We start from the raw sequence: 25,480 nt of genomic DNA, 5'->3' as shown, positions 1-25,480 counted from the left end.
AATGATGCAAGCCCCAAAAAGTAGTTTGGAAAAATTCACCCTATCAGCTTCATCAGCATACCTAAAATATTCATGCCATGTGGAAACAACTCCCACATCTGCGTGCACTCACACATGTAGTATTGGGAAACATAGTGGTAATTATATACTAGCAACATTAGGTAAACAGTTTACACATCTTCCCTGCAAAAATCAACCTTTAGAAGCCTAAAAAGCCCCCCCCAAAACCCTTTCTGCTTAAAAGACCTTGCACTATCCCTTCAACTAGTTCTTCTCATTGACCCTACATACACTTTAGCCATTATTCCAAAGTTATAGGGGGGGGAAACCATTCATGCTTTGCTCCACTTTGGTTGTCCAACAGAACACCCTTGTCAGCTTCCCTGATTACTGAAATGTACATATTTGCTGACAAAGACAAACACTGGGAATTTTACCTATTCTTGGTAGTTTCTGTTTACCAACCATCAAGCAAAAGAATGTAGCGAGTGAAGCTATTGTCTCCAAGATATTATCTTAGTTAAACTAATATACATAGCAACATTGACAACACCTTCCTGAGAAGAACCATCTAGTTTCAACAGGTCCTTCACATCCCTTCTAACTCTGGGAAGATCTTACAACTTACTAGTGTAGGCTGTATAAAGCCATTACCGTAATACAGGAGTGTAGATCTGGATTATAATCCTCTCATCGTACATTTATGTCTTATAACAAACAGTCAAAAGATGGGATGTGTATTATTCCTTGTTCAAAGAGTCTGAACTAGAACAAAGTTTAAGTTCAGTGGCACCTTTAAGACCAACAAAAAAAATTTTTTCCCCTGAAGAAGTTGTGCATGCACACAAAAGCTTATACCCAGAAAAAAACACTTCATTGGTCTCAAAGGCTCCACGGGACCCAAAACTTTGTTCTGCTGCTTCAGATCAACCCTGCTAGCCACCTGAATCAAGTTTCAACTAGGTAATATTAACACAATTTTAGCTTATAATGACCTCACTAAAATAAATCTACAGTGTTGCTAAACTGCCCTGACCAGACTAGCCCAATGGACTCCAGGCTAGCCCAGTGTCACCTGATCTTGGAAGCTAAGCAGGGGCTGACTTGGGTAGTACTTGCATGGGAGACCACCAAGGAACTTCAGGATTGCTATAGAGGCAAACAATGTCAAACCAGTTCCGTTCATCTCGTCTTGAAAACTCTATGGGGGTTGCTGTAAGTTGGCTGTGACCTGATGGCCCTTTCCACCAGCATTGAAAAAATAAGTCACTGTTACAGTTTTCCTTTCTCTTACCATATTAAGGGACTTGTGTATTCCATTTGGCATATGGAGAATTCTCAGCTCATGGTTCATCTGAAACAAACCCTTCCCTGCATAAATGAATGAGCTCAGAGCAGCCAGTTAGGTTGCTTGATTATGTCATACTAATCTCTGAGTCATCGTGTTAAACAGAAGAACACATATTATGAATACAATGGGTTTTACCCTATCAGTGATGGCTGGTATAAAAGCCAACAGGGTAGTCAATAGTCCTGTTTTGTCCCCATCTTCTTCCCTTGCAGTGATGTGCACACACAAAACCCTGACTGCAGTCCAGTTTAACACTTAATTCCTATGAAGATGCCAGCATAATGCAACACCTCCTATGTGTGTATAACATTAGAAGATAGAAAATTAGATTTATACCCCGCCCTACACTCCAAATCTTATAATCTCCTTTACCTTCCTCCCCCACAACAGACACCTTGTGAGGTAGGTGAGGGGCTGAGAGAGTCCTTTCAAGGACAGCTCTGCAAGAGCTATGGCTGACCCAATGCCATTCCAGCAGCTGCAAGTGGAGGAGTGGGGAATCAAACCTGGTTCTCCCAGATATGAGTCCGTGCATGTAACCACTACACCAAATTGGCTCTTAATAGGCATACCCATTGCAGAAAAGGGATCCTGCCACACTCTCCCTCTTCCTAAAAGCCAATAATACCCTAGTAAGAACAGTAAAGTTTCCATCCTTCTCAGAGCCAGAGTGAAAGGTCAAAAGACTTTTGCCTCCTTTCAGTGAAAAAGAAGTTGCTGCAGCAGCAAAATTTCACTGTGAGATACACCTGCGTGAATTCTCCTCTCCTGAGTTTCTAGGGTTGACATGCCCAAAAGCAGTTGAGTGCCCTTGGGAAAGATGGAGACCCTTCTTACTAGAACCTCTCTCACCAGAGACAAGATGTGAAGCAAGGTATTGTATCCCAGTATACCAATCCTGAAGGATGAATTTGCAGGACGTTCCAAGAAAGAAACTGGCTTTCCTCCAGCCAACTGTTACCTGGCCCTGCCATATCAGACTACTACATCAGTATTCAGTCACAACCACAGACTGGAAGAGACAGCAGAAGCCACTAACTTTTGCTGTAGTTTTCTTTTAAGAGTCAGATGAATATCATAAAGACCAGGTCATCTGCTCTTAAGGTAATATAAATGGAATATCTGTCAAAACAGATATAAAAACCACACAAGCCATTGAACAGATAATGAACAATATCCCAAAACCACCATGTGAAAAAATCTAGTCTTACGGTTTACCACTAATGATCTCTAATTTGGTTTTTCTATATTTCTCACTATAACTGTTCTGTTGGAGTTACTCCTATTAAGCCAGTTGGGTTAGTTCGCTAAAGCTGCAAACAGTGACCGAGAATTTCTTAAATAAACAGTGGTACGCAGATTAATGAACATGTCTCTGAACATATTATCTCTGGACATGATCTCTCTAAAAGAACACTTACTCCTATAGAATTTAGATTCCTGGGACTGGGTTTGAGCATTGTCCCCACACCCTTCTATGAGGGATTTCAAACTAGGATAGACATAAAGAGCATTTTTCAGGGATGATAATGAAGATTCTGATTTGCAGTGGTGTCCAAAATCTACCTTTGTACCATTCATTGTACCATCCATGCAATACAAACCTTTGAACAATTGATGCTAAGGGATTTACAAGAATTAGAGGGTAGACACGAAAACAGACCTAGCAATCTTACTGGAGAGGAGAGGAAGGCATCAGAACATTTGGCCCAAGGTAAGTCCATCACTATTTTAAAAAAGCAGATAAAGATGTGGCATGGTCCTTTTAGACACAGAGTATGAGAGAATGATAGATGACTCCATTATTCTACCAACTACAGACAAATAGATTATGATCCCACAGAGCAAATAAATTAAATAATAAGAGTAACTTTACAGGCTTTTTTTTAGAGCAATACCTATATATTTTTATAAACTTGCACCCTTGTATATCGATCTTTTATACTGTACCCAAGATTCACAAGCCTGTTAACACCCCCACCCTCCACCACCAGGACATATACCATTGTGCTGGGATGTGGGTCAGTCCCAGAGCCTGTAGTGATCATCAAAGCGGATTCTGTCATCAGAGAGACCAAAGATCTTATAAATAAATAAGCAAGTACTAACAGAGTCCATCTTATTAACATTAGATGTAACAGCCCTATACACTAGCATACCTCACAGGAAGGTGAGGGCAATATGGGAAATGATAAACAAAAAACGGTACGCCATGATTTATTGTTAAGAAAACATGACAAAGCCAACCGAGGAAGCCACTAGCCATGGTACAGATGAACTTCAAGCACTAAATTCTGTCCTTCATACAACTCCTTAAATTATTCATTCATTTAGAAAACATTTACACCGCCTGTCCAGACATCTGCTGAAGTGGTGAATGACAAACACAAATCAGCAATAAAATCATGAAAAGGAAACAAAACACACCAATATTAACACCAGCAATGAACTAGCAATTAAATTATCAGGGGCATAAAAACAGTAAATATGGATGAAGGAGAGGAACTGCCCTTAGAAACGTGATTTTTCCAGGTGTTCTTAAGCGATGAAGAAAAAAAATTAGAATTTTGGGGTACTTCTCATTAGTTTTAAGCTTGCTTTATCGCATAAGTAAACATACATAAGGGGAAAGATTTGCCATTTTGTATTTGGCCTTAAGTAGTCTTCTCTTCCTGTAGCCAGCATTTTCCAGAGACAATACAAAAATCCGCAACACCCATTTACTACAGACTACGGTGAGACTAGCATACACAACAATGACTCTTTGAAAGTTTTTGCTTCTAACAGGCCACAAAGTATAAGGGATTCTCAGTGAATCTGGATATAGAGTCAAACTTAATGTAACCTGACCACAAAGCAAAACTGGTCACATGAATGGCCCTATCATGTCATTTCAATGTTACATATGAAGTACTATGAGCACCTGAAAACACTACACACATTATGAAATAAGTTATTTACAATGTAGGTTCTTTCCTAACCAGCAGTTTCTGAAAGTTTAATTGCTTCAGATTCTAAAGTTTCAGAAAACTGAAGATTCGCATTGGTTATAAAACAAGCTTTCAGATTCATTTGTTCCTTGATTTGGTGTCCACATTTCTCCCCTTAAGCCAGCTTCTTTTCCACGTGGCAAAAGATAGAAGCATTGGAAGGTGGAAAGAAGACTTGAGTTCTGCATACCTACAGCATATAGAAAGTGTGCTCCAGACTGGGTTACAAACCTGGAAAACACTTTGATGGAATAAAGGGAACCAGAACCTGCATTTAAAAACTTTCCCTATAAAGCATTTTACTTCTTTTCTAAGTATGTTTCTAAGTTCTCAATTTTTTTGTTTCTAAGTTCTCAATTTTTTTATTTGGAAAACCTAAAAGTATTTGTCAGAGAGGGAAAAGGCAATATGTTCTCCACTTGTTTCCCCTCAGATCTTTCTTTTTTCCAGTTATTCCAATGGAAACATAGGAAGTTTTAAGAGCACAGAGAATACTCACTTTAAATATATTCTCTTTATGAATAAGACGCTTTAAGACAAAACTTTGATTAGTTAATATGTCATATGAACATGTCTGTCAGACAGTCCATAGTGTTAGAGAATAATTCCTGTATATAGAAGCCAGAGTATCCAAGGATATTGTTTAAATGTGAATACGTTTGTCCACAATCAATACACTGTAATTCCTATGATCATCGACCGACCCCACTTGCAGGGAAAATGGATATAAGTCCAATAATATAAAAACAAATAAAATAAAGAGTTCAGAGTTTTCAGTGCCGAAGTTTTAACTTAATATTCAAACTTGCAATTAGTCATATTGGGGAAGAAGCCATGACCCACACAAAAAAGGATCACTAATTTTTCCCTGTGTTCTGCTCCCCCAAAGGTCCTTTTTGACCCTCAGAAAATATATTCCTGCACGGTCTTGGAATCTGCATGATCTATAGCTGTTGTGAGGATATGACTACCCAATCTTTTCTGTCTTCCATCACAGAAAGAGAGGGGGAAGTCTTCCTTTCCACTTCAGCTTCCCAAATCTCGTGGGTCTACTAACACTGGGAGGATCTTTGGAAGAGGAGAATCTGGGAAAGACCCACAATCATTGGCACCATCCACTGATGGACCATAGCATCCACCCCACTGAGACTGTTTCAGCCCAAACAACATACACTTCCTTACCTATCTCTCACATGGTAAAAAGCATGCGATAAGATAGCACAGGTGCAGCCATTTGGATTTTGCTTTGTCTAGTATATTGGGTACATTCAATTATTTTGCTTAAGAAAGCTAAGGCACTTGTATGCTTATACTATGTATATACTAAATATTGCAATTTATGTGCTGTATTCAGCTTTAAGCACATCAGAAAAAGATATAGGAGACAATTTAAATAAGTTCATGTTTGATAAGAATGCTTTTTTTATATGTATTCCCCCTAAGGACTCTCAGATCCCCTCCCCGCAAAAAACAGATAGATGATGCATTTCTCCCATGGCTTAAAAATTACTAAAAAAATGTTACATCTTCTTTCCCAAATACCAGGTGCCAATTCATGTTACAAAGCCCTAATAAAAAAATAAAAAATTAAGAAAGTTAAATTTTAAATGCTGGTTGGTGGACAACACAAACATTTTACATCAGATATTTACTGGGAGTTTTGCATCTCCCAGACATACTTGCACTCTTTTCTCCTCCCAGCTGTGGGTAGAAGAGCACTTGTCACTACCATCCTCACAGAAACATGCCAATTTTTATTTCCTTAAACTGGCTGGTGGTGTTGCTAGAGACTATTGTGAAAATGATGTTACTTAAATGGTTGCATTCAGATTTCATAACGCAGCCAAAAGAAGCTTCACAGTTTGAGGAAGTCAAAGTGGCACAAGGCAGAAGCTGAAGCCCCTTCTGCCTATTCTCCGCATTCATGAGGAGAAAAGGGCACATCAGGAGGCACGAACTCCCACTGAATATCAGATGCAAAGTCCTTGTGCTATCCAAAGACAATGCCTTCATAACACATAAACTGGTCCTGAAGATGGATGCTAGGCCTGTTTTTATTACTGTTGTTGCCATCAAGTCACAGCTGACTTATGATGATCCCATAGGGCTTTCAACACGATTTAGGGTGGTTTGCCATCGCTTGCCTTTATATTACAACTTTGGTGATATTCCATCTAAATTCTAGCCAGGGTCAACCCTGCCTACTTTCTGAGACCTTATAAGATAAGGCTAGCCAGAGTGGTAAGCTGCAGTACTGCAGTCCAAGCTCTGCTCACAACTCAAGTTCGATCCCAGCGGAAGCTTGGTTCAGGTAGCGAGCACAAGGTTGACTCTGCCTTCAATCCTTCTGATGTAGGTAGAATGAGTATGCAGCTTGCTGGGGGTAAAGTGTAGATGACTGGGATAAGCAATGCTATACCACCCTTTTGTGACATCACCCCATGGGTCAGTAACGATCTGGTGCTTGCACTACCTTTACCTTTTTAGGCCTGCTACAAGTTCAATAATCAAGGGGTTTCACTTAGTTCCCAAAACAGCTTCCCACATACCACATAGATTACTGTAATGTGCCCTACACAGAGTGCCTTTGAAAATGGTTCAGAAACTTTAATTGGTCCAAAGTGTGATGGTCACGCCAGCCAGGCTACTTAAAGGGACTTTATCATCCTGTGCTTAAAGACCAGCCCAGAAGGTGAAGAGCTTGGGAGTGACACTGGATGCCTCATTCTCTATGGAGGCCCAGATCACTGTGGTTGCCAGGTCTTCCTTTTACTATCTTCAACAGATCTGGAAGCTAGCACCCTATTTCATCCCTCAGGACACAATGGTCACTTCCAGGTTGGATTATTATACATGGGCTTGCCCTTGGGGCTAATCCAGAAACTCCAGCTGGTACAAAATGCAGCAGCACATCTGCTAACAGCATTGCCTTTACAAGCGAGCATATGGCCAATGCTATGCCAATTGCACTGGCTACCTATTGAGTACCGGATTCTCTTCAAGGTTTTGGTACTGTCATTTAAAGCCCTGTGCAGCCTAGGACCAACATATCTGAGGGACCACCTCTCCCCATATTTGCCACAAAGGATTCTATGTTCAATCAATCACCATTGGCTGGTTGTCCCTGGCCCAAAGGACATCTGCCTTGCCTCGACTAGAGCCAGGGCATTTTCTGCCCTGGCTCTGGCCTTATGGAACACACTCCCATTAAAGATCAGGGCCCTACCTAACCTACCACCTTTCCGTAGGGCCTGTAAAACAGAGCTGTTCCACCAGATCTTCAAGTGAGAAAGCGGGCATCCATAGTATATTAAGTCTGACCTCCCTTGTCACTGTTTTCCCTCTTTTCTCAGGCCTATTGATTTATCATCAGTTCCAGCTTTGTCTGTGTTATGGTCTGACTAGTTTGTCTACCACCTGAAATGGAATACTTTTAATTGTTTTACTATTTTTGTTATTTTAATTGCTTAAATTTGTTGTTAAAATGCTTAGGGGTTTTTTGTTACCTGTTCACATTGGTTCTGTATGGCAGAATAGATAAATAAATGTATGTAATCGGCAGACCATATTTAACAAAGTAATATTTGTAAAAACTATAGTATGCATAACATTTCCATGTATATCACTGGACTGGATCCCAAGACAGAATGGACCAATTGCCTCCCCGCCCCCCCGGAGGCCACTGGCAAAGCAGCTTTGTATTGTTTTAAGTGTAATTGCTTTGTTCTGGTTTGGATTTAACTTCACAAATGATCTCCTGGCATCTTGTAAAAACTATGCAGAATTAGTGCTGAACATTTTCCATTACACACTGTCATCCTTCTGAAGATGTGGTTAGAATCCATAATCTTGTCTTCCATGCTAAGTGCCTTGACAGTACCACTGACTAGACCTGTTTGGCTCCATCATTTGATAAGAACAATTTAAGAACAACGTAATAAAAGCAAATACCTGAAAAAAGCACCAAGCCAAGTATAAGTATCACTTCTCAGAAGAAAGCCTGCAAGCATTTCTATTCCCAACATCAGAGAAGACAATTAAAGAATGCATTAAGAAATGCATCAAGAGAAGCATCAGCAAAAGATGAAGAGCAATTTACTTGGATGGCACGTTCATTGGCTCAGCAAAGGAGTGATGAATGATGCTTTAAAGCAGGGGTCCCCAACCCCTGGGCCGTGGACTGGTACTGGTCCGTGGCATGTTAGCAACCGGGTCATGAGTTGTATAATTATTTCATTATATATTACAATGCAGTAGTAGTAATAATTTGGATTTATATCCTGCCCTCCACTCCAAATTTCAGAGTCTCACAATCCCCTTTACCTTCCTCCCCCACAACAGACAGCCTGTGAAGCAGGTTAGGCTGAGAGATCTCTCACCAGAAGCTGCCCTTTCAAGGACAACTCTGTGAGAGCTATGGCTGACCCGACGCCATTCCAGCAGCTGCAAGTGCAGGAGTGGGGAATCAAACCTGGTTCTCCCAGATAAGGGTCCGCACACATAACCACCACACCAAACTAATAGAAATAAAGTGCACAAATGTATCATCGCGCCCCCCCACCCCCCAGTCTGTGGGAAAATTGTCTTCCACAAAACCAGTCCCTGGTGCCCAAAAGGTTGGGGACTGCTGCTTTAAAGAACACTCTGTTCCAAAGCTGAATCCCTGAGCTGGACCTAGAAAAGGAAGATGAAGTATCCTGATTTTACAGCTGCCATTCAAAGTTCTCTTCTAAAGGCATTTATGATTCACAGGAAACAGCAAATAACTTCTTTTCAGGAGTGACTTCCTAAAAATTTGCAATTATCACAGATTCCAAGGAATGCAATCCTCAAGCTGCATGCCTAGAACCACAAAGGTTGCATTCCATCCACACTTATTTTACTGAAATATTACTTTCAAGTAAACAAACCCAGGACCACATTGAAAGCTAAAGGACATGGTACATTTTGAAAAACCTGTGCAGGCTTAGAAGCAGTTGGGAGAGTTCTGGAATGATCTGCCTATAGCTCATCAAAGCAAGCAAAACACCAGCAACCCAGAGCTGATTTCAGGAATACAAACACAGTATTTAAATCACTTAACAGTACTCTGCTGTGTTTGTCCACACAACCAGAAAAACAAAAAAGGCCACACCAACATGACTTAGCATCTTGATAGTCACATCCTTTAACAATACCAAGTTTCTAGCCCTTATGGTTGGAAAGACAGGTACTGAAGTGTCAGGCTTTCCTTGTGTTTCCAATAAGATAAGTGTCAGGCTTTCCTTGTGTTCCCGATAAGGTAAGTAGACCCTCCAGAATGAAAGTCACATAAACAAACAGGATTTAAAAGGGGACTGTATATTTTTAAAAAGCTATCATGAAGGTAGAATGCCAGCAGGGGGGTGGGGCTTTCCAGTGTTTTGCACTGAGTGTCACATGTATGACTATCTGCCCACAGGACAGAAGACTTGGGTGTGTGCTCAATGCAAGGAGCTCCTGGTCCTCAGAGATGAGTTAGTACCCTTGAGGCCGAAGTGACTGACCTGGAGAAGCAGAGACACTCAGGCACTCTGAGAAGACTCTCGGAGACATATTAGATGAGCCCCACTCTGAATATGGCAGCCCTGTTGCTGCCAGGGAGCATGAGGGTCGAGAGGGAACAGGGCACCATGCTGAGAATAAGGAAAATGCGCCCGCAGAAGGGACCTCTTCTTCAGTTGGTGAGCGGGTATCCTTTCGCGCCAAGGAACCATCCCTGGGCAGGGAGAGAGGGGGAGTCTTGGTAGTTGGCGATTCAATCCTTAGGCAAGTAGACAGCTGGGTGGCAAAACCGCGTACTGACCGTATGGTGACTCGCCTGCCTGGTGCGAAGGTAGTGGACATTACGCGTGTTGTGGACAGGCTGACAGACAGTGCTGGGGAAGAGCCAGTGGTCGTGGTGCATGTTGGCGCCAACAATGTGGGGAAATGCAGTCGTGAGGTCCTGGAGGAAAAATTTAGGCTGCTAGGCGGGAGACTTAAGGCCAGGACCTCCAAGGTAGCCTTCTCAGAAGTGCTACCTGTTCCACGTGCAGGGCTGGAGAGACAGGCACAAATCAGAAGTTTCAATATGTGGATGAGACGATGGTGTAGGGAGGGTTTAAGTCTGTTAGGCATTGGTATGCTTTCTGGAACAAGCGGGAGTTGTACAAAAGAGACGGTCTCCACTTGTCCCCAGGGGAACCAGGCTGCTAGCACTTAAAATCAAAAAGGTGGCAGAGCAGTATTTAAACTAAATCTTGGGGAAAGCCGACAGGAGATGAAATGTCTCTGGTTCGGGAGGACTCATCTCAAAGAGATGAAGGGTTAGCTGTTACTTTTCTACCGGGTAATGGATCAGAGTTGTCCACTGAGATGGTGACAAACAGTATGGAGTGTCTGCCAAAGTCTCGAGGCAGGAGGAAGGTTGCAGGCCTAACTTGCCTGGGAAATTATAGATGTTTGTATACAAATGCTAGAAGTGTTCAAAGTAAAATTGGTGAGTTGGAATGTTTAGTGTTGGGGGAAAACAGACACTGTGGGAATTTCAGAAACTTGGTGGAATTAGGAGAATCAGTGGGACACGGTGATTCCTGGATATAAGTTATATCGGAAGGATAGGGAGGAAAGGGTTGGAGATGGGGTGGCTCTGTATGTCAGAGAGGGTATACAGTCCAGTAAGACTGAGGTCAGAGAATTAGATTCCCTTCTAGAAATGCTTTGGGTTGAAATAGAGGGACCAAAAGGAAATTTAACTATGGGAGTTTGTTATCACCCACCAAATCAAAAGATAGAGGACGATTATAATATGATGGAAGGATTAAAGATAGCGGCTAAACGTAAAAACTGTGTTGTAATAGGTGATTTTAACTACCCGCAGATTGATTGGGTCAATATGTGTTCAGGTCGAGAGAAAGAGATTGAGTTTCTAGACACTCTCAATGACTGTGCTATGGAGCAGATGGTCACAGAACCTACCAGGGGTGGGGCAATCCTGGATTTGGTCCTAAGTAATGCCCAAGACTTGGTGAGAGATGTAAAAGTGATAGCACCGCTTGGGAGCAGTGACCAAATTCTCTGAGATGAGGAGGCATGTGAAGAGGAAACTGAAAGGAAAGGTAAATACAGTCAAAACCCTTGGGGAAGTTTGGAGGCTATTTAAAACTACAATCCTAGAAGCTCAGATAAAATATATACCACAAGTTAGGAAAGGCACAAACAGGTATAAGAAAAGGCCTGCATTGTTAAAAAGTAATGGAAGCTGTAAAAGGTAAGATGGATTTCTTTAAGCAGTGCAAAGCTAGTCCAAGTGAGATAAATAAAAGGGAACACAAATAAAATGGCAAATCAAATGCAAGACGGTGATCAGGCAAGCAAAAAGGGACTATGAAGAGCATATTGTAAAAAACATAAAGACCAACAATAAAAATTTCTTCAAATATATTAGAAGCAGGAAACCAGCCAGGGAGGCAGTGGGGCCCTTGGATGACCAAGGGGTCAAAGGATTACTGAAGGAAGATAGAGAAATGGCTGAGAAGCTGAATGCATTTTTGGCCTCCGTCTTCACTATGTTAGATGAGAAGTGTTTGCCTGCTCCAGAATTGCTAATTTTGGAAGGGGTGTTGAAAGACCTGAGTCAGATTGAGGTGACAAGAGAGGAGGTCCTACAACTGACTGACGAATTAAAAACTAATAAGTCACCAGGTCTGGATGGCATACATCCAACAGTTCTGAAAAAACTCAAAGGTGAACTTGTGGATCTCCTGACAAAAATATGTACTCTTTCATTGAAATCTGCCTCCGTTCAATGAGGACTGAAAGGTAGCAAATGTCACTCCCATCTTTAAAAAGGGTTCCAGAGGAGATCCGGGAAATTACAGGCCAGTCAGTCTGACTTCAGTACCGGGAAAGTTGGTAGAAACCATTATCAAGGACAGAATGAGTAGGCACATTGATGAACACAAGTTATTGAGGAAGACTCGGCATGGGTTCTGTAAGGGAAGATCTTGCCTCACTAACCTGTTACAGTTCTCTGAGGGGGTGAACAAACATGTGGAAAAAGGGGACCCAATAGATGTTGTTTACCTTGACTTCCAGAAAGCTTTTGATAAAGTTCCTCATCAAAGACTCCTTAGTAAGCTCAAGAGTCATGGAGTAAAAGGAGAGGTCCTCTTGTGGATCAAAACCCGACTAATTAATAGGAAGCAGAGAGTGAGTATAAATGAGCAGTGTTCACAGTGGAGGATGGTAAGCAGAGGGGCGCTGCAGGGCTCAGTACTGGGTCCCATGCTCTTTAACTTGTTCATTAATGATCTGGAGTTGGGAGTAAGCAGTGAAGTGGCCAAGTTTGCAGATGACACTAAATTGCTCAGGGTGGTGAGAACCAGAGAGGATTGTGAGGCACTCGAAAGGGATCTGTTGAGGCTGGGTGAGTGGGTGTCAACGTGGCAGATGAGGTTCAATGTGGCCAAGTGCAAAGTAATGCATATTGGGGCCAAGAATTCCAGCTACAAATACAAGTTGATGGGTTGTGAACTGGCAGAGACTGACCAAGAGAGAGATCTTGGGGTCGTGGTAGATAACTCACTGAAAATGTCAAGACAGTGTGCGATTGCAATAAAAAAGGTCAACGCCATGCTGGGAATTATTAGGAAGGGAATTGAAAACAAATCAACCAGTATCATAATGCCCCTGTATAAATCGATGGTGCGGTCTCATTTGGAATACTGTGTACAATTCTGGTCACTGCATCTCAAAAAGGGTATTATAGCATTGGAAAAAGTGCAGAAAAGGGCAACTAGAATGATTAAAGGTTCAGAACATTTTCCCTATGAAGGAAAGTTAAAACGCTTGGGGCTCTTTAGCTTGGAGAAATGTTGACTGCGGGGTGACATATAGAGGTTTATAAGATCATGCATGGGATGAAGTAGAGAAAGTAGTCCTTTCTCACAATACAAGAACTCGTGGGCATTCAATGAAATTGCTGAGCAGTCAGGTTAAAACAGATAAAAGGGAGTACTTCTTCACCCAAAGGGTGATTAACATGTGGAATTCACTGCCACAGGAGGTGGTGGCGGCTACAAGCATAACCAGCTTCAAGAGGGGATTGGATAAAAATATGGAGCAGAGGTCCATCAGTGGCTATTAGCCACAGCATACTGTTGGAACTGTCTGGGGCGGTGATGTTCTGTATTCCTGGTGCTTGGGTGGGGGGGGGCCAAAGTGGAAGGGCTTCTAGACCCACTTGTGAACCTCCTGATGGCACTTGGTTTTGGGTTTTTTTGGCCACTGTGTGACAGAGTGTTGGACTGGATGGGCCACTGGCCTGATCCAACATGGCTTCTCTTATGTTCTTATACTATGCCTTGTGAAGCCAGAGGCTGCTCAGCATTATCTCTAAAAAATCAGGATGCTGGTCACCTACTTCATTCATTAACTCTCCTCATGACGAACAAAAGCAAACCTACTTAAAGGTTATATGCACAAGCTTGCATATTTTATAATGTTATAACTCCACTTTTCCTGATACCTTTTTTATGTACCAAGTAGAAAAAGTGACTTGTAATCTAGTTTTAAAACTTCTAAAGTATTGACCTGTTTATTCCTCCACAAGCTATTAATGCTGAAGTCACGCAAGTTTTTTTTTTCCTTTATGAAGATGGAATACAGATATCCTGTTTCCTAGTTCATTTTGACTTTATTACAGTCAAAGACCATAATTTAAATACCCATGGATAAATTGCCACGCAGGGCAATAAACAATATACAAACCATCAGGATACAATAAAATAAATTTTATGGGCATATTAAAGGAATAAAATGTTAAAATTCTACTACTTGAGCTAATAAAGATTTTCTTATCCCTACAGCATACCACCCAAATCTAGCTACCTGATAAGTAACATCAGGATCTGTCCTACAGCTGTAGATTTCACTGAAGTTTTGAAGATTTTGGGGGGAGGGGGGAAGCAGCCCTTTACCCCTTCAGAAACACGCAGAAATTAGGAGAGGGTTGAAATATATTGTCCTCCTATCAAACCTAATTGCATTTTACTGGTTTAAGAATGCACAATACATCATTTATAGCTTTGTCAGAATGTAAAATTGTACTCTTTGTCATATTTACAAAATTTAAAAGTACAAATTACATAGTTTTGCTCAAGCAACCCTGCAATTGCAAACTCACTCAATACTAGAAAGAGACTCGTGCTCTGTATACCGAGAACCTATACTGAGGCAGAGAGAAAAAGTTAAAGGTAGTTTTTATAGTCCACTTTCTCATTGAAGGCTAGAAGAGATCTTTTTGCTGTCTTTTCCAGGTTATTCTAGGAGATTCATGAGCTATACTGCAGCAGCTGGCAAACAACTGATAGCTCACAACTATCTATGATACACTGTTTAAGAATTTAATATTACATTAAATTTGGTATCCAAATCTGCTTGTAGTCCAGAAGTTACAGTTGTCAATGTTATTATGAATGCTACTCACAGGATTTTACTCTGCACAGATTAGCTAATGGCTTCATTTCTGGTGCTCTTCCTTGTCCATGTTCTGTTTGTAGGACAGAACAAATCTGGTAACATGTCAGGGTAGGGGGAGTAGCCCCCTTCTAAATGACTTCATTCCCAGCAGAGACAGTCAAGCACAAAGCAATTTTCCCCCAGTCTGAACAGTCACTTTACTTTCTAAAGCACAAGTTAAATGAGAGCAAGCTACTGAAAACCATTGAGGATCTTATATTTTTAACATTTTAGCAGTCATTCTTAGCTAATAAAGACTAGACTGCACCAAGCATCTCCCCACCAACACCAGGGAAATATTCTAGCAGAACCACTCAAACTCTGAAAAATCCAGTCACTTCTATCTCATGTTACCTGTCAAGCTTTCTAGAGGCATTTCAGATTTTTTTTAAGCAATATAAACAGAAGGAACTGGTTTTGTTCTTTTGTGCATGCATATTGCTGATCTCTGAACTGGGGGCTTGCATGCACCCCACAATATGCTGACTAGAATATGCTGACTAAGGATGGGCCCACGAACCTGACCACCCCACAACCCTACATTCACAGCTAAAAACACCTGGGTCATGAACCAAGGTCTGTGCAATCTCACCTCAGTGACCTTGCACGACTCTTCATATGGTTTTTAGAGGTTCATGCATCTTGTGGTGCAGCATGTCAGTGGCACTAATCCGTTACCACCATCAAAACAATGGGGGCTGGAATGGACTTCTGCGGCCCTGGAAACATCAACACTGGCAATATCCAAAGTTCAACAGGCAGCACTGGCCACCAGTGAGAGATCTTCCATTCTGATCTATGGAAGTGATTGAGACATACCCTCAGTTCACACACAGCCACTGTTTTCTGTCAGCAGTAGGCACACCACACGTTAGAGGCAGAGAGATGGAGAGGGAAGGAAGAAGGAAGTCATTCCTCCTGTGAACAGTGGGGCTGAGGGTGTTTGATTCTTATACTCAGGGCTCTGAGGCAACTGTCCATCTGCTCACACTGAACAGAGGAGCTTTGCTTCTCTGGTTCCTCGGCTGAGGACACCCTCCCCATTGGGCATTACTGTGTGACTACTAGCTCTGTTTGGCTGGGATTGTGTGAGATGGAGCAGATTCAGGGCTTTGAGCCACCTGTCTCTCTGCTCATGCAAGGCAGAGGAGCTTAGCTGCTGCTTGCTTTGCCAGAACACACACACCCTTCATACTTATGATTTCTGAAAACTTCTCCCTAGCTGGGATTGCATTTAGTGCTGGGCTGTGCCTCTGAGGCACCTGCCCTTCGGCTCATGCTGAGCAGGGGGGTTTTGCTACTGGGTCCTTGACTGAGGTCCCACAACCTCTCTCTTTGGGATCTATGAACACATCTCCCTGGCTAAGGTGGTGTCCACTGTTCCCTCTGAGTTAGTGTGAGCTAGCTCAGTTTCTTAGCCTCCAGCTCACACATTTTTGTCTTAGCTCAGGAACAATGGCCCCAGAGCAAACTAATTTAAGCAGTAGTTCATAACTTTAATGCCATTAGCTCACAAGACTCCGCAGCTTAGAGGCAGTATTGGTGGTGTCAGATGGACTCAGCGCTCTGAGCCATCCATCTCTGTGCTCATGCTAAGCTCAGCCAGTGCGTGTCTCTGCCGAGGATCCTGTCAGTCTTTCCAACCTAGCACCAGACCACAGCAGCTATGCCAGACCAGTCAGTTTGACTGCTGTCCCAGAGAAGGTACTGGAGCAGATTTTAAAGTGGTAAAATCTGAGGGCATCTGAAGGACATCTTGATGATCCAGCAAGTCAGCATAGATTTGTCCCCAACAGGTCCTGTCAGACCAACTTCATTTCCCTCTTTGATTCAGTTTGTTTGTATCAGTCTTAAATTGTGGTGCCCAAAACTGAACACAATACTCAAGGTGAGGTCTAACCAGAGCAGAGTAAAGCGATACTGTCACTTCACATGATCTAGACGCTATACTTCTATAATTGATACAGCCCAAAATTGAATTGGCCTTTTTAGCCACTGCATCACACTGCTGACTCATGCTCAGTGTACGGTCCACGAAGATAATCCTGCTGTACACTGCATTGATCAGGCTGAACCTGGAGTACTGTGTGCAGTTCTGGTGGTCTCACCTCAAAAAGGATGTGGACAGAATGGAGCAGCTGAAGGGCTTGGGAAACTTCCATCTAGAGCAGAGGACGTTGAGAGGAACTTGACTAATATTTTTAAGTATTGAAAAGGCTGTCACTTAAAGAAGGGCAGGGAGCTGTTCCTGTTGGCAGAGAAGGATAGGACTTGCAACAATGGGTTTAAATTACAGGTGAAAAGGTACCATTGGGGGGTATTTAATATTAGAGTAGTTCAGCAGTGGAATTAACTTTCTGGCGACTTGGTGAGCTCCTCCTCACTGGCTTCTTCAAGCATTGACTGGACAAACAACTGTCAGGGACACTTTAGACTGATTCTGCACTGAGTAGGGGGCTGAACTAGATGATTCTATGAAAATATTGTTCTTTATAATTTTGCATACCAATGTAATACAGCAGGACTGTAGAAACACATGCACACACACATATACAACAGAAAACTATGGTCCACTCTGTGGAAACTGCACACTATGCATATTATACTTCATGTAAACATGGTTAAAATCTGTCATCAAATTTACCTTCCTGCCATAAGCAAGCACAGGCAAGCACAGTTGTATGAACACAGACTATGAAGATAAGTGATTTTACCCTATCCTTGTGGCAAGCACACCTGTAAAGCGGTCCCTGTCGCATGTTTTTATATAAATTATAAATTTAATAGCACTAAAACACACACCAGAAAATAAATTAGATGATCAAAAACGCATTATGGTAGCAACAAGACAATAATACCAGAAGTAACATGCAAACCCCACATCGCGTAGGAGCCCGCCCAACCCCCACCTCTCCATGCCAGCTCTGAACTACAGGGTTAATGCTGGTATGAGGAATTGCTGAAATGTTGGCTCCTGAGTAGTCCACAGCTTCTCACTTTAGCTTTTCAGTTTTGGCACACTGCTCCCACACTGTCAAATGTAAGCATATGAGAGAAGAACAAATAGTCTAGAAAATGACTCAACACTAAACATGCATGAATGGAGGCAATTTATATCCTGAAGAACGTGATTATCAATGCACAAGTTTAAAGCTACCCAAATTAAATAAGGTTGAACTATAACGGATTGGATTCTCCCTGCCACCACTACAAGTGCACATCTTTGTCATGCTCTGCTCTACCCAGGAATCCTTCCTGATGTTAGTAAGTAGATTCCCAGGGCTGCAGGACTTATGAGGATTATTAGCTATATGGATAATGGGGCTGCAGCTGGAAGGTGGGAAGTGGCAGGAAAGCAGGGGTTACACCACCTTCCCCATCACTAGTGCAGCAGCCCAACATGGGCTGGGTGAGTCTAGGAAATTTGTTTTCCAGGAGTCACGTACACAGAGGAATATGGCAAAAATCCTTCTATGGGTAGTAGTTCAGACTCAACCCAATGTAAATTTATTGATCCTTTTAAGGCGGGAAAGGACTAGAAAGTTCTAGGCTAGCCATACTTCTTTCTCCTCATTCCTAAGGCAATATGTTCTACTCCTCCCTGACATATGACGTGGCCCTCTACCAACCCACCAACTGATCCATTGAGTCCAGCACTGCCCACTCAGACTGGAAGTTGCTCTCCACTCAGACTGGAAGTTGCCCGGGCATAAGCCTAACAAACGCTGCTCTCCGCAATCTTTTAAAATAACATTCCCAGGGACTCACTATGCCACAGATCTTCCTGGAGCATCTGCCCTTGACATACTTCAACTGGAGCTTATGGGTATCTCCCCCCTCTTGAGAGTGGCAAACTGGTGATTTGAAAATAGTCTCCCATCCAGATATTAGCTAGGCTCAGATCTACTTAATTTTATTGCATTTATTTGTTTTATTACAAAACAAAAGCCATATATTTTTCATGGGTCTTAAAGGTATTTTTCAGCTTTTTTTGTTTCTGGATTCTGCCATGAGCCAACCAACACATCTACTTTTGTTTTTGCCCAGTTCAGATATATCCACTCATATTTAGGCTTTAATATGCCTTTACTGAGGTTATTCCCAGTTGTGTGTGAACAATTACAGCCTGGAAGATGCAACAACACCTGGTCATTTCAAACAGTTTCCGGGGCTAACGAACATGTTGTTGAAACACTCACTTCCAAAAACCCTCCAGCAGTTTTCACATGCGGCATTAAAAAGCACTCTGAACATGAATGTTTCCAATGCACATCATAATTTAATACCATGGAAGATGGCTCACAGCAGGGCTTACATGATGGGGCCAGGCCCTTTACGACTGTAATGAGCCACCATAGCTAATGTTTTAGAAGGCTCCACCAACTCCAAGTTTCTCTATAGGCTCCAGCTCTGTGCTAGCTTATTTACTCAGTCCAGGTCCATTCATGTTATGACCCCAGACAGAACTTCTCTTCAGCCAAGCCTACTGTCACAGACTCCCTTCCCAAGTACCTTAGTTGCCTCAGAGATTACAATTTGCAGTGGCCTTATTAACTGCTTTAAAAATTGCTTTTCTGTCTGGGCAGTGACAGAATCCAGAAGAATTCTGGCCCCAGGGTGGGCAATAGCCATTCTTGTTGGCTGAAAAGGGCAGAATCCAACTCAAGTGGGCATCAAACAACACAAAGAATGAATTCTATTTGAGTTGAAGGGCCTAGAATTTCTTACAGACAAAAAGATTATGAGGACCAGCTGGTTTCTGCTTTGTGAAAGTCCAGAATGAACGCTTTCCTGAACGTCAGATTGGAATTAAGGGGATGACAGGAAAATAGCCTTAAATCCAGAATTAAACAAGGCCTTCAAATGTTTATTTTATCACAGTGTGGAGAGGAAACAAACTGGGCCAGATATTTCACTGGCCTAACAGAGTTTTGACTAGCAAAAAGGAATAATTCACTGCTGCCCTCTGACACCCATCTGGCATCTCAGCTGATAGTTCTTTTGTGAGGGGAAGAGACTATTGGGTAGCCTAGCTTCAGAATGCTTCTCCCTCTGGATGCCAGAAACACTATTCTCACTAAATGGAAAGTTTTCACTACAGAGTTTGGGTTTTGCTTGTCGATAACAGAAACAGAACAAAGTACCGTTCACCTGAGAACTGACTTAGTTCTCCAAAAAGAAAGAGGTTGTTGGTACTGGCAGAGTAATCAACACAGCAAAGGCACACAACCTGATTAATGTGCAGATAAAGGTTCATTTCGAAACTAACATACTTTACAGTATGAATTAATTTATGAATTTATTTTATAGGTAACAAGAGACAGAGATATTGTCCTAACTATATCATTAGTTGAGAAAGAGAAACTAAGTGTGGAACTTCAAAGGATATTGTCCTAACAGTAGCAATCTGGAGACAGACAAGGAAAGAAACTTAACAGGAGAGAAGGTGCTCACCTTACTATCCTATCTAAGTGCCTTCTTACCACCTCCTGCAGGGTTTTCTCCACTTCTTTGTACCCCAGACATTGCCATTTCAAAAGCTGATAAACTTACCATAATTGTCTGAACTGAAGGGAATAAGATTCCCAAGAATTTTTCTGCTTGTTCAACAAAAGCCCTCATAAAACTGGATCTCAATGATTCCAGAATATGAGCAATTTGTACATCCCCAGTAGAAACAGAGCTGTGAGTGTGGTATCTGTTGATTGATGGGATGGCCAAGAATTGAACGGATTCATTAAAGGTGTCCTCTGTCTTTACTCCACCATCACCACCACTCAAGCATCAAATCTCAAAGTCTAGATAAGTTACTTAACTGGGAATGGTATTATTTACAAAGTGGGCAGAACCTATTTTACTATGACTCTAAGAGCAAGTCATGAATCAGGAAGCTATTTACCAGGAGCTGAAGGTAGGCAATAGAAAAGGAACATGTGCAGAGTTAAACATGGCCTATTTGTCAAGGCTTATTTGATCGCACCATCTCAGAATGGTATCCCATCCCAACTGTTTTCACAGATTATTCAGCAAAAATATTCCATAAATTCTAAACTAGAGATGTGTAAAAGGAAAGCCCCTTGAATGTTGTACAACCCTATTCTAAAAGAGATTTATTCCCATATGCAGTTTATTTTTGTTTTTTAAAGTTGCATAAGCATGTACAGCTTTATACAGCTAAAGATTGGAAAAAAGCTTAGGGGAAAAGAACTCTTCTTTGATACACTACTAGAAAACAGCAGGAACTTTAGCTTTAACAGATGCAGGGCTGGTAGATATTCAAAAGGTATCTTTGAAGCTGGGATAGGGAGTAGCTGATCCACATACAGCTGTACACAAGGTAAGATGCTAATTACATAAATGTAACAAGAAACCCATAATTTCTAGCACTACTTGTGAGTGATGCTCAAGGTTTTGTCTGCACTGCTTCTCTTCCTTCACCCACAACATGTCAGTGTCAGATGAAACTAGATGCCTTTCTAGCCCAGCCCTCTTCCAAAGCAACAGGTTAGCCCACCTTGTTCCCATTGATCTACTGAAAGAAGACCATTAACTCTGGCAGAAAAGGCCTATGAAGCAAGTCAAACAACATGCTACAGCCCAAGGTAACCCCACCCTACACTCTCCCTCCAGATTCCAAGAGTTGTCAAACTCATTTGCCCTGGGGGGGAAATGCCTGCTCAGTTAAAGTACAGAAGTCTGGCAAATTGCAGGAAGGGGAAAAAAATATGTCATTGAGTTGGAACCAACTAACAGTGACTCCATCCATTCAAGACAAGAGAAGAGCAAAGACAGTGGAGGTCTGCCATTGATTTCCCTCCAGTCCCTTGGTGGTCTCCCATCCAAGAAATAACCATGGGTGACCCAGCTTAGCTAGCTTCCGAGTTATGATGATCTCAGACTAAGTTGGCCTATTCAGATGCCAACCTACCTGTGAAATCCTTTTTTCTTGACATCCCTGCAATATGAAGAGGAGCCCTGGTTCTAGATAAATATCATTGTCTTGGTGAAATACTCTGAAGTGTAAATGAAACAAAGATGAAAAAGGATATGTATTGCTATACTCGGAACACATTATCAGCTCTCACTCCCATGATCTGTGCAGACCAGGGTCATTATGGTGTGCTGTGTGAAATGCTTCTTCACCTATTGGCCCATGCAACCAAGTCTTCATAGTCTTTACAGCATCTTGGTGGGAAGAACAGCTGCTACTCCTACTTTATTTGGGAACTGGTCTGCCCAAAATCAATAATTTTATAGGTGACCAGATCTGAAAGCAGGTTTTACAGGTCCGATATCTCAATTTTTCTAGACCACACTGGATGCTGAAGTCTTTGGGAATAATTATGTCCAATCAACTAAAATTAGAATTTAACCAGAAAATGGGTCACTGCTCAGAAAAAGAGGGCAGAAAATCCCAGCAGGGAGGCAGGCAGGCTCAGAATGAGTTGTGCACCATCCTTTACACTACAAGAGAGGTAAAAGGGAGCTATGAGGACCAGAAAGGGGAGGGGGGGGAATACAGCAGCCAGCTGGTCAGTAGTCCTGGAGAATACTGTGTTACTACAGTTGTTATAGTTAAGTAATTTGATTGATGCTTCTAGGTATTCAACCAGGCCCTGAGTTGTTCAGTTTTTAGTCAACAGGCAATGCTTGACAAATGTTAGAGGAATGCTTTCAAGCTTGCTTCAAAAATGTACAATCTACAACTGCCTGGCTACTCAGGACATATCAGTTAATACGTTTTAAACAGGATTTTCAGGAAACATAGGAATGGGGGTAGAAGGGAAGGGGAAAGGGTGGGGTACATGAATTAAAATTTTGTAATATTTCTACTTACAGATTATTTATTTCATATCAGCTAATACTAAACACTAAAATACGGACAGGCTTGCAAAATAGTTTTCATCCTCCCTTTTTTTCCTAATCAAAGTATCCCGCAGCTGAAGAATGTGCTTTCAACCCCTTCTCCTGCTGTTCTGCTGACAAGGCATCTGAGTTGTACAATTCAAAGACTGAGTTAAATAATTCAACCAGGTAGCTCTCTCAACCAGTCTATCTTTCATACATCATTTGGGTTGTGCAGATGAACAACCTGTTTCCTAGCAGATAACATCACTCAGTCCTTGCACAACTGCCATCAGACATGCCGCTCCACTGGAGCACTCGCTGGCTTGTTTTTGCAGGTACCAACAAAAACGGATCAGCACACAAAACCCGAGCAGAACGATTTCAGCACCTTTCAAATTGCCTGCCACCCAGTTTCGGGATGACACCGGTTGCAAATCCCACTGGACTGCCGATGTCATCGTGCTAAAGAACAAGTAGAACGGGGCGCTTAGCGGGGGGCTTAGAAAGGCGCGAAGAGAGGCTGCCCGAGGTTTGGAGCGCAGGAGCCACCGGGGACAGGCATTAGGGAGCCGAGGCGGCAAAGGCAGCTTCCGTTTTGTAGGTCAGGCTGGAAACACCTTGGCGTCCCTTCACTTGGGCCTCGACCCGCTCACTGCCTGCTTAATCCGATAACTGCCCAGCGTCCGAGCCGCCACCCAACAGTGCCCGAGGAGGCCGCGCCGAGAGAGCCCCTCGCTGCTCTGGGCGCGCCACTGGGGGCTGGGCCGGGGCGCTGGAGAGCGAAGCCGCGCTCAGCTCCAAAGAGCGCTCCAGGCGAGGCCACCCCACGCCTCCCCGAAGGCACCGCACTTGGGACCTTCGCGAGCACCAGCACCGCCCGCGCTCCTTTCCCTCCCTCCACGCAGGGCCGCCAGGCACCCCCTCACGGAGCGCCTCACACGGCTCCGGCCCCTGCCCGCTTAGGTACGCCGTGCGCCCTTCTCCTCCTCGCCATCCCCTCAGCCACGCCGCGCCCTGCCCCGCCATCGGCGCTCCTCGGCCGCCCAGCTGAGCAGGTTCCTCGCCTCCGCCGGCGTTTCCCAGCGCGGAAAGTTCCCGGGAAGTTGGTGCAGCTCCCCAGGTCCCGCCTGCCTTTCCTTTCTGCCTCTGCGCGCACCACGCAGCAGTGTCCCCCAAAGAGCAACGGAACCGCAGCAGCAGCCAGACCGAAGGCGCTCTCTCGCTCGCTTACTCACCTCCACCGAGCCGGGGCCCCTCCAGCGCTCCGCAAGTACCAGCAGCCAGCGAGCGAGTGCGCCAGGGGAAAGGAAGCGTCTCCGGGTCTCTCCGTTTCCCCGCGCGGCACAGCCCAGCGCTGCGCCCGCCCTCGCAGCTAGCCACTGGCGGAATCCACTCATGGGATTGGCCGGAGCCAGCAATGAGTCACTTCTCTTCTGCCCCTCCCGCCCCCCCCGGTCCCACGTGACTCTTTTCCTGGCTCTGTCTCGGCAAGCAGAACAGGTGGTGGGAGTGGAGCTTCCCTTGCGCAGGCTTAGCCTAAAGAAAGTTCACCTGAGGGGTGCTTGCGGTGCCGTTGCCGAGACAGCAGAAGCGGAGAAGAATAGCACCCAGCTGGGTCGGTCGTGCGGGGTTGGAGTAGATAGAACGCTGAGGTCGAGGTTTCACTGGAGGAGATTGAACGCTCCGGTGTTAATATTAGCAGCGGACCTTAATTTGCTATTGTTAAGGGTTTGCATCTGCAGTTTTCATGACTGACTTTTAATGGTCTTGTTTTTAGTGTTTCCAAGTTATGTTGCTGGAGGTTTCAAAAGGAATGCTGGAGTATAAAGCTCCATCTTCACACTGGAGAATGAATGGGCAGTAAAATGGCAAATGAGATTTAATGTCAGCAAGAGCTGCACCGTCCCCACCCACCCAGGACGTGGGCAGAAAAGGCAGTGCAGCCTCGGGTGGGGGGGGTGGTCTTTAAATGGGAGGGAGAGGCAGATTGGCCTGCCACCTGGCCACCTAACAGGGAGGTGGCAAAAGCAGCCCCAATCTCCCCCCATTTAAAGACCCCCATGGGGGAAGGGACAGGGCATGGGTGGGGGGGGCAGCAAAAAAACCCAGTGCCGCACTCCCCCCCCCCCCGTCCATGGAAAAACTGTTTTCCATGAAATCAATTCCTGATGCCAAAAAGGTTGGGAGCCACTGGACTAGAGCACTGCCCTGTGAGGATTGGCTAAAATGCTTAGGGCTGTTTTGCTTGGGGAAGAGACAAGTGAGGGGAGAACATGAGATGGACTTACTCAGAGGCCAGACCTGAGTAAGGCTGTAGGACATTTTGGAGGGTGTTAATTTATAGTGTCACCCTCCAAAGTCAGAAGAGTCTTGAAAGCATTTAACTCACACACGGGGATACATGGTAAAAGCTTATACCATTATACATTGTATGGAAAGAGCAGCCAAGGAGAAGTTTTCTTCCTCTCCCATAATGCTATAACTCAGGGTCATTCACCAAAGCTGAAGGGTGGGAGATTCAGGACAGACAAAAGTATTTCTTCACACACTGTATGAGAGCCAGTTTGGTGTAGTGGTTAAGTGTGTGGACTCTTATCTGGGAGAACCAGGTTTGATTCCCCACTCTTCCACTTGCACCTACTGGAATGGTCTTGGGTCAGCCATAGCTCTGGCAGAGGTTGTCCTTGAAAGGGCAGCTACTTTGAGAGTCCTCTCAGCCCCACCCACCTCACAGGGTGTCTGTTGTGGGGGAGGAAGATAAAGGAGATTG

General features: G+C 43.5%; 1 protein-coding gene across 1 annotated transcript in view; it reads right to left on the bottom strand.

The window, feature by feature from the left end:
* ELOVL7 (ELOVL fatty acid elongase 7) overlaps nucleotides 1–24,126 on the bottom strand; it is a 90,929-nt gene extending 66,803 nt beyond the window's left edge. Inside the window, exon 1 of the mRNA XM_060235948.1 lies at nucleotides 23,946–24,126. The gene's annotated coding sequence lies outside the window, so the exon portion shown is untranslated. The remainder of the gene's footprint in view (nucleotides 1–23,945) is intronic.
* Nucleotides 24,127–25,480: the final 1,354 nt, after the last annotated feature.

The sequence above is a fragment of the Heteronotia binoei genome, chromosome 4 (assembly GCF_032191835.1).
Source record: "Heteronotia binoei isolate CCM8104 ecotype False Entrance Well chromosome 4, APGP_CSIRO_Hbin_v1, whole genome shotgun sequence".
NCBI classification, from domain to species: domain Eukaryota; kingdom Metazoa; phylum Chordata; class Lepidosauria; order Squamata; family Gekkonidae; genus Heteronotia; species Heteronotia binoei.
The sequence above is the reverse complement of the archived record's forward strand: the minus strand, read 5'-3'. Positions and strand labels throughout refer to the sequence as shown.